Source organism: Plecotus auritus, assembly GCF_963455305.1.
Source record: "Plecotus auritus genome assembly, chromosome: 8".
Classification (NCBI taxonomy): Eukaryota; Metazoa; Chordata; class Mammalia; order Chiroptera; family Vespertilionidae; genus Plecotus; species Plecotus auritus.
The window spans coordinates 31,560,736-31,573,403 of NC_137782.1; the positions used below are offsets into that span (position 1 = coordinate 31,560,736).

Here is a 12,668-nt window from a genome sequence, read left to right on the forward strand (position 1 = left end):
GAACTTGCCACTTTATAGTATTTTACAACTCAATCTCCAGTTTGAGGTAGATAGTGGTGACCAGAAATATTCCAATAATATTTTTCTTAGATATTTCCACAGAAAAGTCTATGTTGTCTGGGGCAGACACAGGAGGAGGGTGACATGTAGAGGGTGCCTGACAGGCATCTCACTAACACCTGCGGCCTGCAAAGCTCTGACCAGTGGCCAATAGGAACCACTGCTCAGTTTAATGTAGGTGCAACTGTGAGTCACACACACACACACACACACACACACACACACACACGGTTGTTTAGCCATTAGTGTCCTGGCGGAAAAACTCCTTATGCCCAAATACACCCATTACAACAAAACTTAGAAGCCCTGCTTACCTCTGAAAAGAGAAGGAAGTTCCCTTTGTCCGCAGATACAGATACAGAGAGACTCATCCCATATCCTCTAAGAACTTAAACTTCCACTCAACCACTGTGCTCGTTCTCTCAAGTAAGGGGACCAGAAGCAGCAGCAACGTATCACACTTTGTCCTAGGAAGATCACAGATTCTATGACTGCCTTAGAGAAGCCACGGTTCTTATATGAGAGCTAAAGACAGCATTTGAGACATACCCAACTGCGGAAACAGAACTCATTTAGCCCAGTTAGTAAGCATTGGTGGAACAATTTAATCCGATCACAAAAATCTAAGATGAACATTTCAGCAGATGTCTGAAAAAATGTAACGCAACGTGGTACTGTCTGCGGTTGGCCCCCGGAGCCGCTATCGCCAGCAGCAACCATTCCGAGAGTGTGATAAATGAGCCCTCGGTGGTACAGTTACACACAATAATGAACGTTACATCTGTGAGAGGCCCCAGCACACCAAGCCATTGGAGGGGCAGTGCCTGACTCCACATATATTAGGGAAACACTGATAGAGGTTCACGTCTTCCTGGAAGGCTGGATGAGGCAGGGCCACGCAAGTGCATCTGTCCTGAAAAGCAGCTGTGGAAGGGGGCAGAGAATCAGGGGCAAGGCTGACTGGTATTGACTAATGGGCCCACACAAACCCTGTCTCTGTGTGTGCTGGAGGCCTCCAGCCAAGCAGAAAGAGTTCATTAGACCAATTTCCGCTGCCTTGGTAACAAAGGCTATGCGTGTGCTCTTACGCAGAAAAGCAAACGAGTGTTACTCATGGGGGAAAAACACTACAGACAGGTACTGCGTGTCCCGCCAAGCAGCCCAGACGGTGGTGGAAACGTGCCTGCCTGTGAGATAGCGCTGGCCCCTCCGGAAGTCAGAGTGTTCATCAGAAGCAGTCTCCTGCAGTACCTGAAGCCATGTTTGTGAGTTTGCTGCGTTTGCTCAGCTTGAGAAGCACTTACCAGTGGCTACAGAAACCAAGCAGTGTACTCAACCCAGCATCAGTGTCCTGGATGCTAAGTGAGTCTGACTACATGTCCGCCATCAGATCTGGACAGGAGGACACCTGGCCTACCACCAAAGGAAACCACAGGGCTCTGGCAGCAAGAGGAGAGTTTAACCACCAAATGTGGGCCCCGAAATCACAGTTCATGTTCCCGTCACTTGCCAAAGTTCACTACACAGCATCTGCCAGGCCTTTCGTGATCTAAGTACGCCACAGACCTCATCAGCCTGACAGGCAACTTTCTCTGCATTTAAAATAGCATCATCTTCCTTTTCCCTCTCAAAGTCTAGTCCTTATTTTCTCCCTTCCCCTCCGGAGCTGACAAGTAGGAATTGCCTCATTCTAACCAGGTTCAGCAGTGGGCCCTCAGCAAGCTTCTTCAGATGGAGGCCCTGGGAGGCCCGGAGGAAGGCCCAGGTGGTGGGAGGGCAGGGAAGGCAGGAGGAGGCTTTACCACAGTGAATAACCACTCCTCCCCACTCCGCACCCTCCCACAGTCTCGTGCATCAGTTCCCTCAGACAGCAAGAGCAGGAGAGCAAAACACTCTCTCTAGGTCAGTGTTCCCCAAATATCCCCAGAGGAAGCATGCAATCATCAAAACTAGATTTTGCCCATTTTAAAAATATATTTTTTTTTACTGATTTCAGAGAGGAATGGAGAGGGAGAGAGAGATAGAAACATCAATGATGAGAGCAAATCATTGATTGGCTGCCTCCTGCATGCCCCAAATTGGGGATCGAGCCCACAACCCAGTCATGTGCCCTGACCAAGAATTGAACCGTGACCTCCAGGTTCACAGGTTGATGCTTAACCACTGAGCCAAGCTGGCTGGCTGGGTAATTTTGCCCATTTTCACCTAAAAATAAATATATTAACAAATACATTTGAAATAGGAAAATACCCATATATAAATACACAAGACCAAAGTCAAAGAGCAAGGAGCTGCCTGTGTATTTGGGTGGGCTGGTTGGAGAACATGACAGAGCAGCTCCCATTAGGTGACAAACTATTGTAGCCAGGGACTCTGCCATCCCCTTGGTGCTGACACAGAAGCTCAGTCCATGCAGAGCTGTGCTCAGAGGAGCCAGCACGGCTCTGGGATCAAACAGGGCTGGCAATTCTGCTGAGCAGCCCCACACCCTGCTCAGCCAGATTACACAACCTCTCTGAGCCTCGGCCTCTTCATCTGTCAAATGAGGCATTAATATAATTCTAAGACAGTGGTGACGACTAAATGAAGGAAATGTACATAGCGGCAGCATATTAACAGGCCCTCCATAAATGGAAAGGTAGTCATGAGGAGCAGAAAAGAAGGGCAGGGATGACATGGTTGCCAGACCCCTGGGAGACGTGAGGAAGATGTGGTCTTTCAACAGTCTCTAAGAAAGGAGGGGAAGAGGGTAGGGGGAGGAAAGGAAAAATACAGCATCTCAATAGGACCCAGTGAACTCCACTCTGGCTGGCATGGCTCAGTAGTTGAGCCAGGAGGTGACAGTTCAGGGCACATGCCCAGGTTTGGGCTCCATCCCCAGTGAGGGGCATGCAGGAAGCAGCCGATCATGATTCTCTCTCATCATTAATGTTTCTCTCTTTCCCTTCCCTTCCTTTCTGAAATCAATAAAAATATATTTTTAAAGAGAGTTAAAATCTAAGGCCTTATTAGATTAGAATTAAATATTTTCATCTTCAAATAATTACTTAAGTAGGTCAACATCAGCTGTGTTTCACTTTTTCCTTACCAGAGGCCAAAACTTGCCCATCTAACGAGAGCATCCACCCTGCCCTGCTAAGTGAGCCCCTCTTTCACTCCTCTAGGCCCTTGTCCCCACACAACACACAGAGACAGTCAATATTTACTGCACACCCACTAATTGTAGGGATTCCCCACATCAGAGAAATCACTCCTATTGAAATAACTTCTCTCTTCACTTCCTTTGAATAAAAACATGTTATTATATTCAATAAAACCATGCAAGAAATAATAGCTAAATATGACATTTAAATAACTTATACCAACACCTAAAAATGGCTTCCTGGAAGAAAAGAAAATAATTGGCATTTCCCAGAATATTTTAAGAGCTCCATTTCTCTCCTTCTCCACCCACCTCCTTCTACAGATGAGTCACAGCCACATTCACAGCCACACTGGCCCCTGGCCTAGAGATAAACTTGGGCTAAAGGAGTTTATAGTGAGGACGAATGCTGACATTGAATTTTAAAAGCAGTCTAGGTACTCTACTACCATTCCCTTTCCCTTCTGGTTCCCATGGAAACAGACCTCAGATCGCCAAAAACAGGGTAAAGATAGCACCATGCCCAGTTTTCCTGCAATCTGTTTCCATGGGAACTGGAAGAGAAGGGAATGGAGGCTGGGTAGCTAGACTGGCTGCAAGTCTGCATCCCCCTCAGCTGGAGACGCAGACAGTGCTGGCACGCTGGTCCAGTGGCCTGCAGACCTCCATGGGCTCGTCAGGAATGACAAGTCCACTCTTGGATGGAGTTTCCGAGAAAGGGAAGCTCACAGCAGGCCAGGCTGTGGGGCTAAAGCCAGCTGTGGACCTCCAGACACACACTCAGCAGGTGATTTCACCTTCGCAAATATCCCTTTACCAGCCAGAGGAGATCCCTCTCAAACCAGGGTTCCCATATCGGGCTGGGCATCAGGATGATCACAGACCTAGTGAGTCCACATATCAGGGGGCTGTGACCAGGATTCTGTACTTTTTAATTAGCTCCAAACGTGATTCTGTCGCTTGGTCATTCTGGAAAACCAATGCCCTAGACCAGCGTTTCCCAAAGTTTACGGCTCGTGGATCCTGTGGGGACCCTAGCTAGTGAAGTGCAGATTCCAGTTCAGCTGGTCTGGAACAGGGCCTGAGATTCTGCATTTCTAACCCAGCTCCCAGGGGATGCTGATGCTCTGGGTCCTTGAACCACATCTGAGTGGCGAGTATATAGACTCCAATGAACCTTTTCCACAGATCAAAGATGGATACAACCATTCCCACAGTAGCAATTTACTCCCACCTTCAGCCATCAGTCCACACCCAGGCCAGGCCTTTAAGTCAGACACCTCTGACAGTAGGGGCTGAATAATCATGCTTTGAATTACCCTCCCTCTACCTGTTTACTCTGCCTCCAGAGACCATCTGCATGGATAAGAAGGTAACAAAATAGTCAAAAATTATGTATGATCATCAGGGGAATGAAACATGATTGTCTCCGCCAAATCTGGTTTCTCTAAGAAAAGTAAAAGCAAATTCTGCATAGTTGAGGATTATATGTGGAAAATGTGTGAAATATTTAGAATATTTATAACCATAGATGTGTTATCAAAAAAGAATGGAGCTGTCCACATGTCATTTTTTAAAAATATATGTGTATTGATTTCTGAGAGAAAAGGAGAGGGAGAGAGAGATAAAAACATCAACGATGAGAGCGAATCATTGATCGGATGCCTCCTGCACACCCCACACTGGGGGTTGAGGCCGCAGCCCCGGCATATGCCCTGACCGGAAACCAAACCGTGACCTCCTGGTTCATAGGTTGACCCTCAACCACTGAGCCATGCCAGCTGGGCCATATGTCATTTTAAAAGAAATCAGAATTTTTAAAAACTCTACAATTATTATAAGGAAATTTCTCAGCTCGCCTTAAAATCTCTAGTCTAAAAGAAAATGTACAGAGTAAAAATGGGTATCCACATTTCAGCTAAAAGTATGCAAAGTAATAAAAAAGTAATGTTTATTTCTATACTGAACCACAAAACAATTTTAAACTACATAAAATGCCAGTGTGTTATTCAAAGGCAAGTCACTGATTTTCTGCTTTAAGAAATCTCCATTTTGCTTATATATAAAAAAGGGAGGCATTTCTGTTTCTCATTAAATACATTTTGTACCTTTTTGGAAAAGAGTAACATATATTAATCTTTGAAAATTAAAATATGACCAAAGAATTCAAGGTAAGAAATAATCTTCTAATTGGAAAAATGTAAAAGGGGGCTAGGGAAATCAATTCTTTGATTGGTCAGTGCACAAGAACAAAGCGAGCTCAGCATTTTGCCCAGTCCTGTCGCTGCAGGCAGCCAAAGAAAACTTCATGGGTACAGTCTATGACACACATCTTCACTCCAATGAGGCAAAAACACATGTAATATTTATTTACACATGCATGTATAATGTCACACACAAACTTTTTTAAAAATGAGCTAGTTTTGAGACTCAGTTGCTTTTTTAGGTTCCCAAAGCACATGAAGCCAAGAGTGGTAAAATTGCTGTGATGACAAAATGAAGTCGAAATAAGGGATTTCTGCATTTGCTTAAAAGATAACAATCATGCATACAAGTGCCAGACTGAACTGCTGTAGTAAAGGATGCAAAGGGTTGTGAGCTATTAAGTGCTCCATTAAAAAAGATAAAAATAATTGGGAACAAATGCCGAGATGTGCTTACACCCAGCTCCACTGAAATCTGTTAGTGTGTGAGACCCCGGCTAGGGAACCAGTTGTGGGTATTTGTGTGCGTGCATTTACTCTGTGTTTATATGAAGAAGCAACTGGAGCAGGGTCTGCAAACTTTCTGCAACAGGCCAGATGGTAAACGGCTCTTCAGGGTATGAACACCCTGTCCCTACTCCTCGATTCTGTCATTACAGCATGTAAACCACCACCAGGAGCAGCATATAAATGAATGAGAGTGATGTGTTCCAACAAAACTTTATACAAACCAGTGCTAACTAGGATATGGCCTATGAGTCATAATTTACCAACCACTGGACTAGACTATAAACAGCTTATTTGGGGTGGAATGTCTTACTGAACTTCCTCTCCACAGTTTCAGGAAAGGGAGCGGGGAAAGCTGCAGAATCTGTCTCATATCGATTCTTCAGTCATCCCTGAGGAAACTCTGGATTATCAATACCTAAAATGTTCTAGTATTTTCCAGCAATATACCAGCTCTACACAGCTGCTACTAATTAACATACAATAATTGGTTGTTGTATGCTGTTTGTATTTTTCTTACATTTATCTTGTCTCCTTCACTGGATTCTAATACTCCCAAGGGGGAGACTTTTTTATTTGCATTTTCCCTCGGAATTTAGTTTAGTGTTCAGCAAAAGATGCTGCTGACAAACAAAATCCTCCTTTCCTTTAAAAAGGTGGGTAAAAATATGGCTAAACAGAAAAAAGAACAAAACAACCCATCTTTATACGTATATACATATATGATTTCTGAGAGGAAGGGAGAGGGATAGAGAGATAGAAACATCAATGATGAGAGAGAATCATCGATTGGCTGCCTCCTGCATGCCCCACACAGGGATGGAGCCCACAACCCGGGCATGTGCCCCAACCTGGAATCAAACTGTGACCTCCTGGTTCATAGGTCAACGCTCAAACACTGAGCCATGCCAGCCAGGCCCCCATCTTTTATATTAACCCCAATGCAACTGTGGCAGGAGATCAATCCACAGGTCTATCTACAAAGGCCAAGTGTGTGATGGACATGTTCACACTGGCTGAGCTTCCTCCAGCGAAAAGAATTATGGCCTGTAACATCTTCCTCTTTCTCCACCGACCCTTCATCTCACCTGGTCAGAAAGTCATAACACTAACCAGCAGTGTGAGCGGAAAAGAGAACAGACATATCCTACAGTGGACAGATAGCTCAGAGATAAGAACCTGAGAAGGTAAGCACTGTAAAAACAGGCAAACAAAATGTGCGTCTGGTAAGCTCCTGGTGACCATGCAATATGACTCCACCCAATCATTATGCACCCAACAGCTTTATCTGCCATCCTGAGCCGGCTCATGCCATGTTCCCAGGGTAACAGAGACTCATTACCTGCTCAGCAATGCTGTTTACTCACCTGCATGGGCCACTGGCAAGAAGGTGAGGTGGGCCTGTTTTTGAAGGCGTTCAGAGGGATTAGAGGACAAGAGAGCCTGGCTCCTGGTCCTTGCCTCCGAAATTGGAGAACTTTCAAACAAGAGAGTAAATCTCATCTCAGCCCATGATGGGGCAAGCCCACCCTTCTGGCCCCATCCACACCCACAGGAGAAACCCTGCCTGTGTTTTCGTATGGACAAAGGGGATAGTACTTCCCCATCCAAGGGGACAAGAAGAAATGGGAGCTTCCCCAGTAGGCGGTACTGACAAGCCCCTGGCACAAGTAAAAACTCATTAGTGTTTCCAATCCAATGTGCAAACTTGTTAGAGCCTGGAAACAATGCTCACTGGGGTAGCAGGTTTGCCCTCAGAGATTCAGAGCACTTAGGAAATCATATTACCCCCTCCACCCTACCCTACCCCCAGCTTTCACAAATCAGAGTAATCCAGGTAAAAAGAAAGAGGAGTTTGTTAAGGATAGTACATGGCTACCTACATCTTTCACACACCACCAGCAGCATGATCAGCAGGACTAAGGGCATCTCAGAGCCTCTAGCCAGCCCCGAACCTGGACCTTAATGCTCCTCCCAAGCCCCACCTGTGCCGTGGCACACCTGGCTTCCTGCCACATTAGCTGTCTAAGTGCCTCTCTGGTTCCTGAGCAGGGGGCACACTGGGAAGGGCTCTCATCCTGCTGTGCTCAGGAGAGGCTCTAACCCTTTCTAGTCCTGCCTCCCTGGGGACGAGCTCTGCTGTCCACCCCCAGACACCGCCCTCCTTGGGCTCCCCGAATCACAGAACCTCAAGCTGTCAAATATTTCATCTTAAAGAAGAACCTGGGGTCATTTTTCAATTCTGATGGGAATTTAAAAGTAGTCATTGAAATGGATATATATTTCTTTATAATTCATTATTTATTCACATCTATTATGAGGCTGGTCTCTTTGCCCCAGTCAAGTAGCTTTGCCCCTTTCTCCTTAATAGAGAAGAAAGACTGGAGTCAGAAAGGCAAACGGCTTTGCTGAAGGCTGCAAGGTTAGACTGCAACACAGTCCGACTTACAAGAGCTCTTCCCACTGGAAAGAGCCTCTTTGGACTACACCAACTTGGCTTCTCCACAGAAGCAGGGCCTGAGCAACAGCACCCTCGGGACCTCCCACCACAAGAGATCGCGTGCCCCTTCCCCCGCCTGCGGGCCTCCAGCCCTAAGGATGAGCTCCATGGGATCACGGCTACCAGAAGCTGTGTAGCCAGACCAGCACCAATGACAACAAATAATAAACCAGAATCACAACAAAACAAAGAACGCCAAGCAGTTTGTTCTCCTCTCCCAACAAAAAGAGTTCAGAAAGGGTGAAAACATAAAAAGGGCAAAAAAGAACCATAAAAACAAATCCTAGCACTTTGCTGGATGAACCTATTCGGGTTTAAAAGGGGCAGGTGAGAGGGAGATGATGCTTGGCTGGTTAGGAGCAAGGACAGCTCAGTCCACTGAAGCTGGCTCCTGCTACCCTCCCCATGATCTTGGACAACCAATCCAACTTCTCGAGTCTCCAGTTTCCTCACAGGGAAAGGGAGAGATGGAGCTAGAAGCCCTTCAGGCTCCTTTCCACCCCAAAATGTAAGAAACAAGAAATTGGTGACTAGCACCAATTAAACTGCTTATCAGTAGTTTCTACAAACAGGCCGTTGGCGAGCAGCGCCTTCTAAAATGTAAGGTATTCCTAAAAAACCTGGTCCCACAACACCTACGAGGAAGTGCCTAGAGAAATAATGTAAATGAAGCGACTCAGGTAAGTGCCCTGGAAGCACCTAGAAAACCACTTGGCACCCAGTAAGCTCCATCTTCCTGGACAGATGGACAACCGATGGATACAATCAGAGTTGCTTTATGAGGAACAACTGCTTTACATCTAGGTCTTTAATATTTGTGCCATTTATATCTGATGGTTCAAGTTCAGTTCTGGTATAGGCTGGACTATTAGTACCTGCAGTTCCTTAAACAGAAATTAGCCACTACTAAAGGTTGTCCAGGCCGGGGCAGCACACCTCACATGGCCAGACAGCTGGACGCACCTTCCCATCCTGCTGCCGCGCCTGCCCTCAAGGCCCTCGCTCTTTCCAAGTCCCCTCCTGTGTGTCTGTTTTTCTTCTTTTCCTTTGTTGCTTCTTCCTCCTCGGCTCATCCCCTAAGTGTTGGTGTCTCCAAAGTCCCATTATCAGGCTTCTCATCTTTTCCTTCTAGAGGCTCACCTTCACAACCAGCTATGTATTAACTTTTCCTGAGCTCCAAATCCACTTCCTGGACAGTCCCACTTGCATATACTGAAATATACCCAATGTTAAGATGTCAAAAAACAAATTGTTCCTCCCAAACCTGTTCCTTTACCCTTTACACTCTCAGACTCAAACGAGAAGATGCAGTCATCCCAGACCCTCCATGTTCCTTACCTGCACTCCCAGCCACTACATGCCCATCGGCCCTCTTCAGTCCACTCTATTCACACTGCAGTCCACTCTGTTCACTTATCACAGCTACATTTTCAGAACACTCTTCTGTTCAGGGCTTTCCTGGGTGGAAACTGACTGTGGTCCACAACGCCTGTGATGTAATATGTAATTCCTGCGTGTGACTGACTGAGCCCTCTACAGTCTGATCTTTCCAGACTATCGGCCTGCCCTCCACCCAGATCCCTGTAATCAGCGACAACCAGGCCTGCTGCTGCCCCTAACCCACCAGACCCCTTCCTGTCACAAGGAATGACCTACACAGGTCTGAGACCCCTCTCACTCCTTCCCTGCCTGCTAGTCCCTATGTGTCCGGGAAGTCTTTCTTAAACTCCATGTGCCCTCCTCTGCACTATATCCCCCCACTGTCAGCACCACCTGATATACTGCCCTCTCAGGTTGCCATAGTCCACGCACTGGTCTCCCCCGCCACGCAATGGTTCTCAATGAAAAGCATGTGGGGATTTTACTTAAAACTAAGATTCCAAGCTCCACCTTCACAGGCTGTGATTTGGTGGGGCCTGAGTGGGTTATAACACCTTCCTTCACATCTCCAAAGGGCTTTCCTGCAGACAGCAAATGGAATGGCTCCACATAGCTCAGAATGACAACCACTGAGTGAAAAATATGGCTTCCTCTCATTGGCAGGAAATGAGTTTTAGTAATGAAGAACCATGCAAAACAGAAATGGGCTGCCTCATGAAGCAGTGGGCTCCCCATCACTGCAGTTGTTGGAGCAGGGCAGAATAACCACATGTTGAGGGTACTGAAGAGGGAACTGACCATCCCATAGGACTGCATCAGATGGCCAAGAAATGCCCTCCACCTCTGAACGATTTTACAGTAATAGTAACTGTGTATGGGTTAACCCTTGTTGAATCTGGCTCAGAGCCCTGTTCTCAACAGTGATCTCAGGGATACACCCTGAAAGGATGAATGGTTCTCCCGAATACCAGTCATAAAGATCCGCCATGACCCAGATTCCCACAGAAGCCGTTTACAGACAAAGGGTCAGGAGCCAAGGCCAGTGTTCATTAACGATACCTTAAAATGGAACTTGAATCTCAAGTATTCTTACAACTAGAAGCAAGGCACTATGAAGGTGTGTGTTTTTTTATTTGAGAGAAATTAGACTAAAGATAGAACTCAGATATTAAAGATCAAACAACCCTCATTTTTACTCAGAAGAATTTTTTCCTCATGTATCAAATAAATATATTACAAGCCCTGGTCTCTGTAATATATTTATTATTATTATAAAATGTTCAATCCAGGGGTGAAGAAATATTGATCTTCAAAAATCACATTTAATTGTAGCTGAACATCCAACAATCCTGATTTTTCCACCAAAGGACCTGGAAATCATTCCATTAACTGTCTTAGGGGGGCGATGTGAGAAAGAAACAATGCTCTGTCCTCTCCTCCCACTGAAAGGTCACCAGGGCCTCTTACAAAGCATGCACTGACTCCAAGATACACACATAACTTACTGCGAACAGATATTTACTCTGAATTTCAAATAATCGGTACATCCTTATGGTCAAAAAAGATAATGAAAGCCAGCTAGGGAACCTCTGTGACTTTGAGACAGACAGTACTTTAAACAAAATTACTTCGGTCTAATGGGCTTCTACAGGAAGTATATTTCAGGTTCAAATCAGTTGTCTTGTGACAATTCCTTATGTCTAGATACAAACTGGGTGCTGTCAGAAAAGGAAACTGTCAATGGAGGGGATTTGTGTGCATACCTGACAGACAATGTTGATTTTTTTCTTATGGCTGGTGTTTCTAGGTGGTTAGAGCGTAGGTCTAAGAACCGAATGGTCCTGGGTTCAATTTCAGTCAAGGGCACATACCTGGGCTGCAGGCTCCCTGTCCGGGTTGGGGCCCATGTGGGAAGCAACCAATTAATGTTGCTCTCACACACTGATGTTTCTCTCTCTTTCCTCTCTCTAAAATCAATGGGAAAAATATCTTCCAGTGAGGATTAACCAAAAAAGGTTCTTTATAACAAAGTTCACCATTCTCTACAAAGCCCTACAAGTATTATCAATTACCATTTCTGCAACAGTGACTATAGAATTAAAAGCAGCTTGACTTGGTGCTAGAATTATCGGTCTCCCACCGTCAAGGTCCATTCTCAGGTGGCATTAATGAAGACATGTGAGAGGAACAAAGGTTTCCATGAACCTGCAAGAGGTTTAAGTTAACAGAGCTTTCTATGTGAGTAACTCATAGAGCCAACACTCAAGGTGAAAAGCAATAGACTGACCCGGGAGCACCAATAGACCTTTCCAAGAACGAACACCTGTTCTTCCAGAGGAAAGCACAAACAGAACAACAGCAAAGTGTTTCCCTACCGATTCCTATCGACATCCATCTTCCCTTCCTATGTCCTTTGCATCCACTGTCTGCATCGCACCACGATTGTTCTAACTCGTACTGTACAGTTCACAGCACACAGCATACTGTGCCAGTCACTAGCTGCTCTGAGTGTGTGCCTCGTCTCCCCAAACTGACTGGAAGCTGCTTACAGACAAGGACACTGTCCTATGTTCCTCGCATCCACTCCCTCAGAGCACCTCACACACTTCACACACACAGCTGGCACTCTATCAAATGCGCAGTTGAATACCGCCTGCCTGCTGGGTTGCTTGCTTCCTTGCTTCCTTTCTTCCTTTCCTCAATGAGAAATTCGTGAGAGACTCCTGCATAGGTAGTACTATTCAAAGCAACATCAGTTTAAGGTAGGCAGGAAGCAGAGAACAAAGTGCCTTTATTGAGGATTTTAAAATGACTTGCTACTTAAATAACATGTGCCTGTAAACAAACAAAAAAATCAAATAATACCTGTCATTAA

General features: G+C 45.6%; 1 protein-coding gene across 8 annotated transcripts in view; it reads right to left on the reverse strand.

Moving 5' to 3' along the window:
* LDLRAD4 (low density lipoprotein receptor class A domain containing 4) overlaps window positions 1–12,668 on the reverse strand; it is a 348,311-nt gene that overhangs the window by 220,539 nt on the left and 115,104 nt on the right. The gene's annotated exons all lie outside the window — the stretch shown is intronic.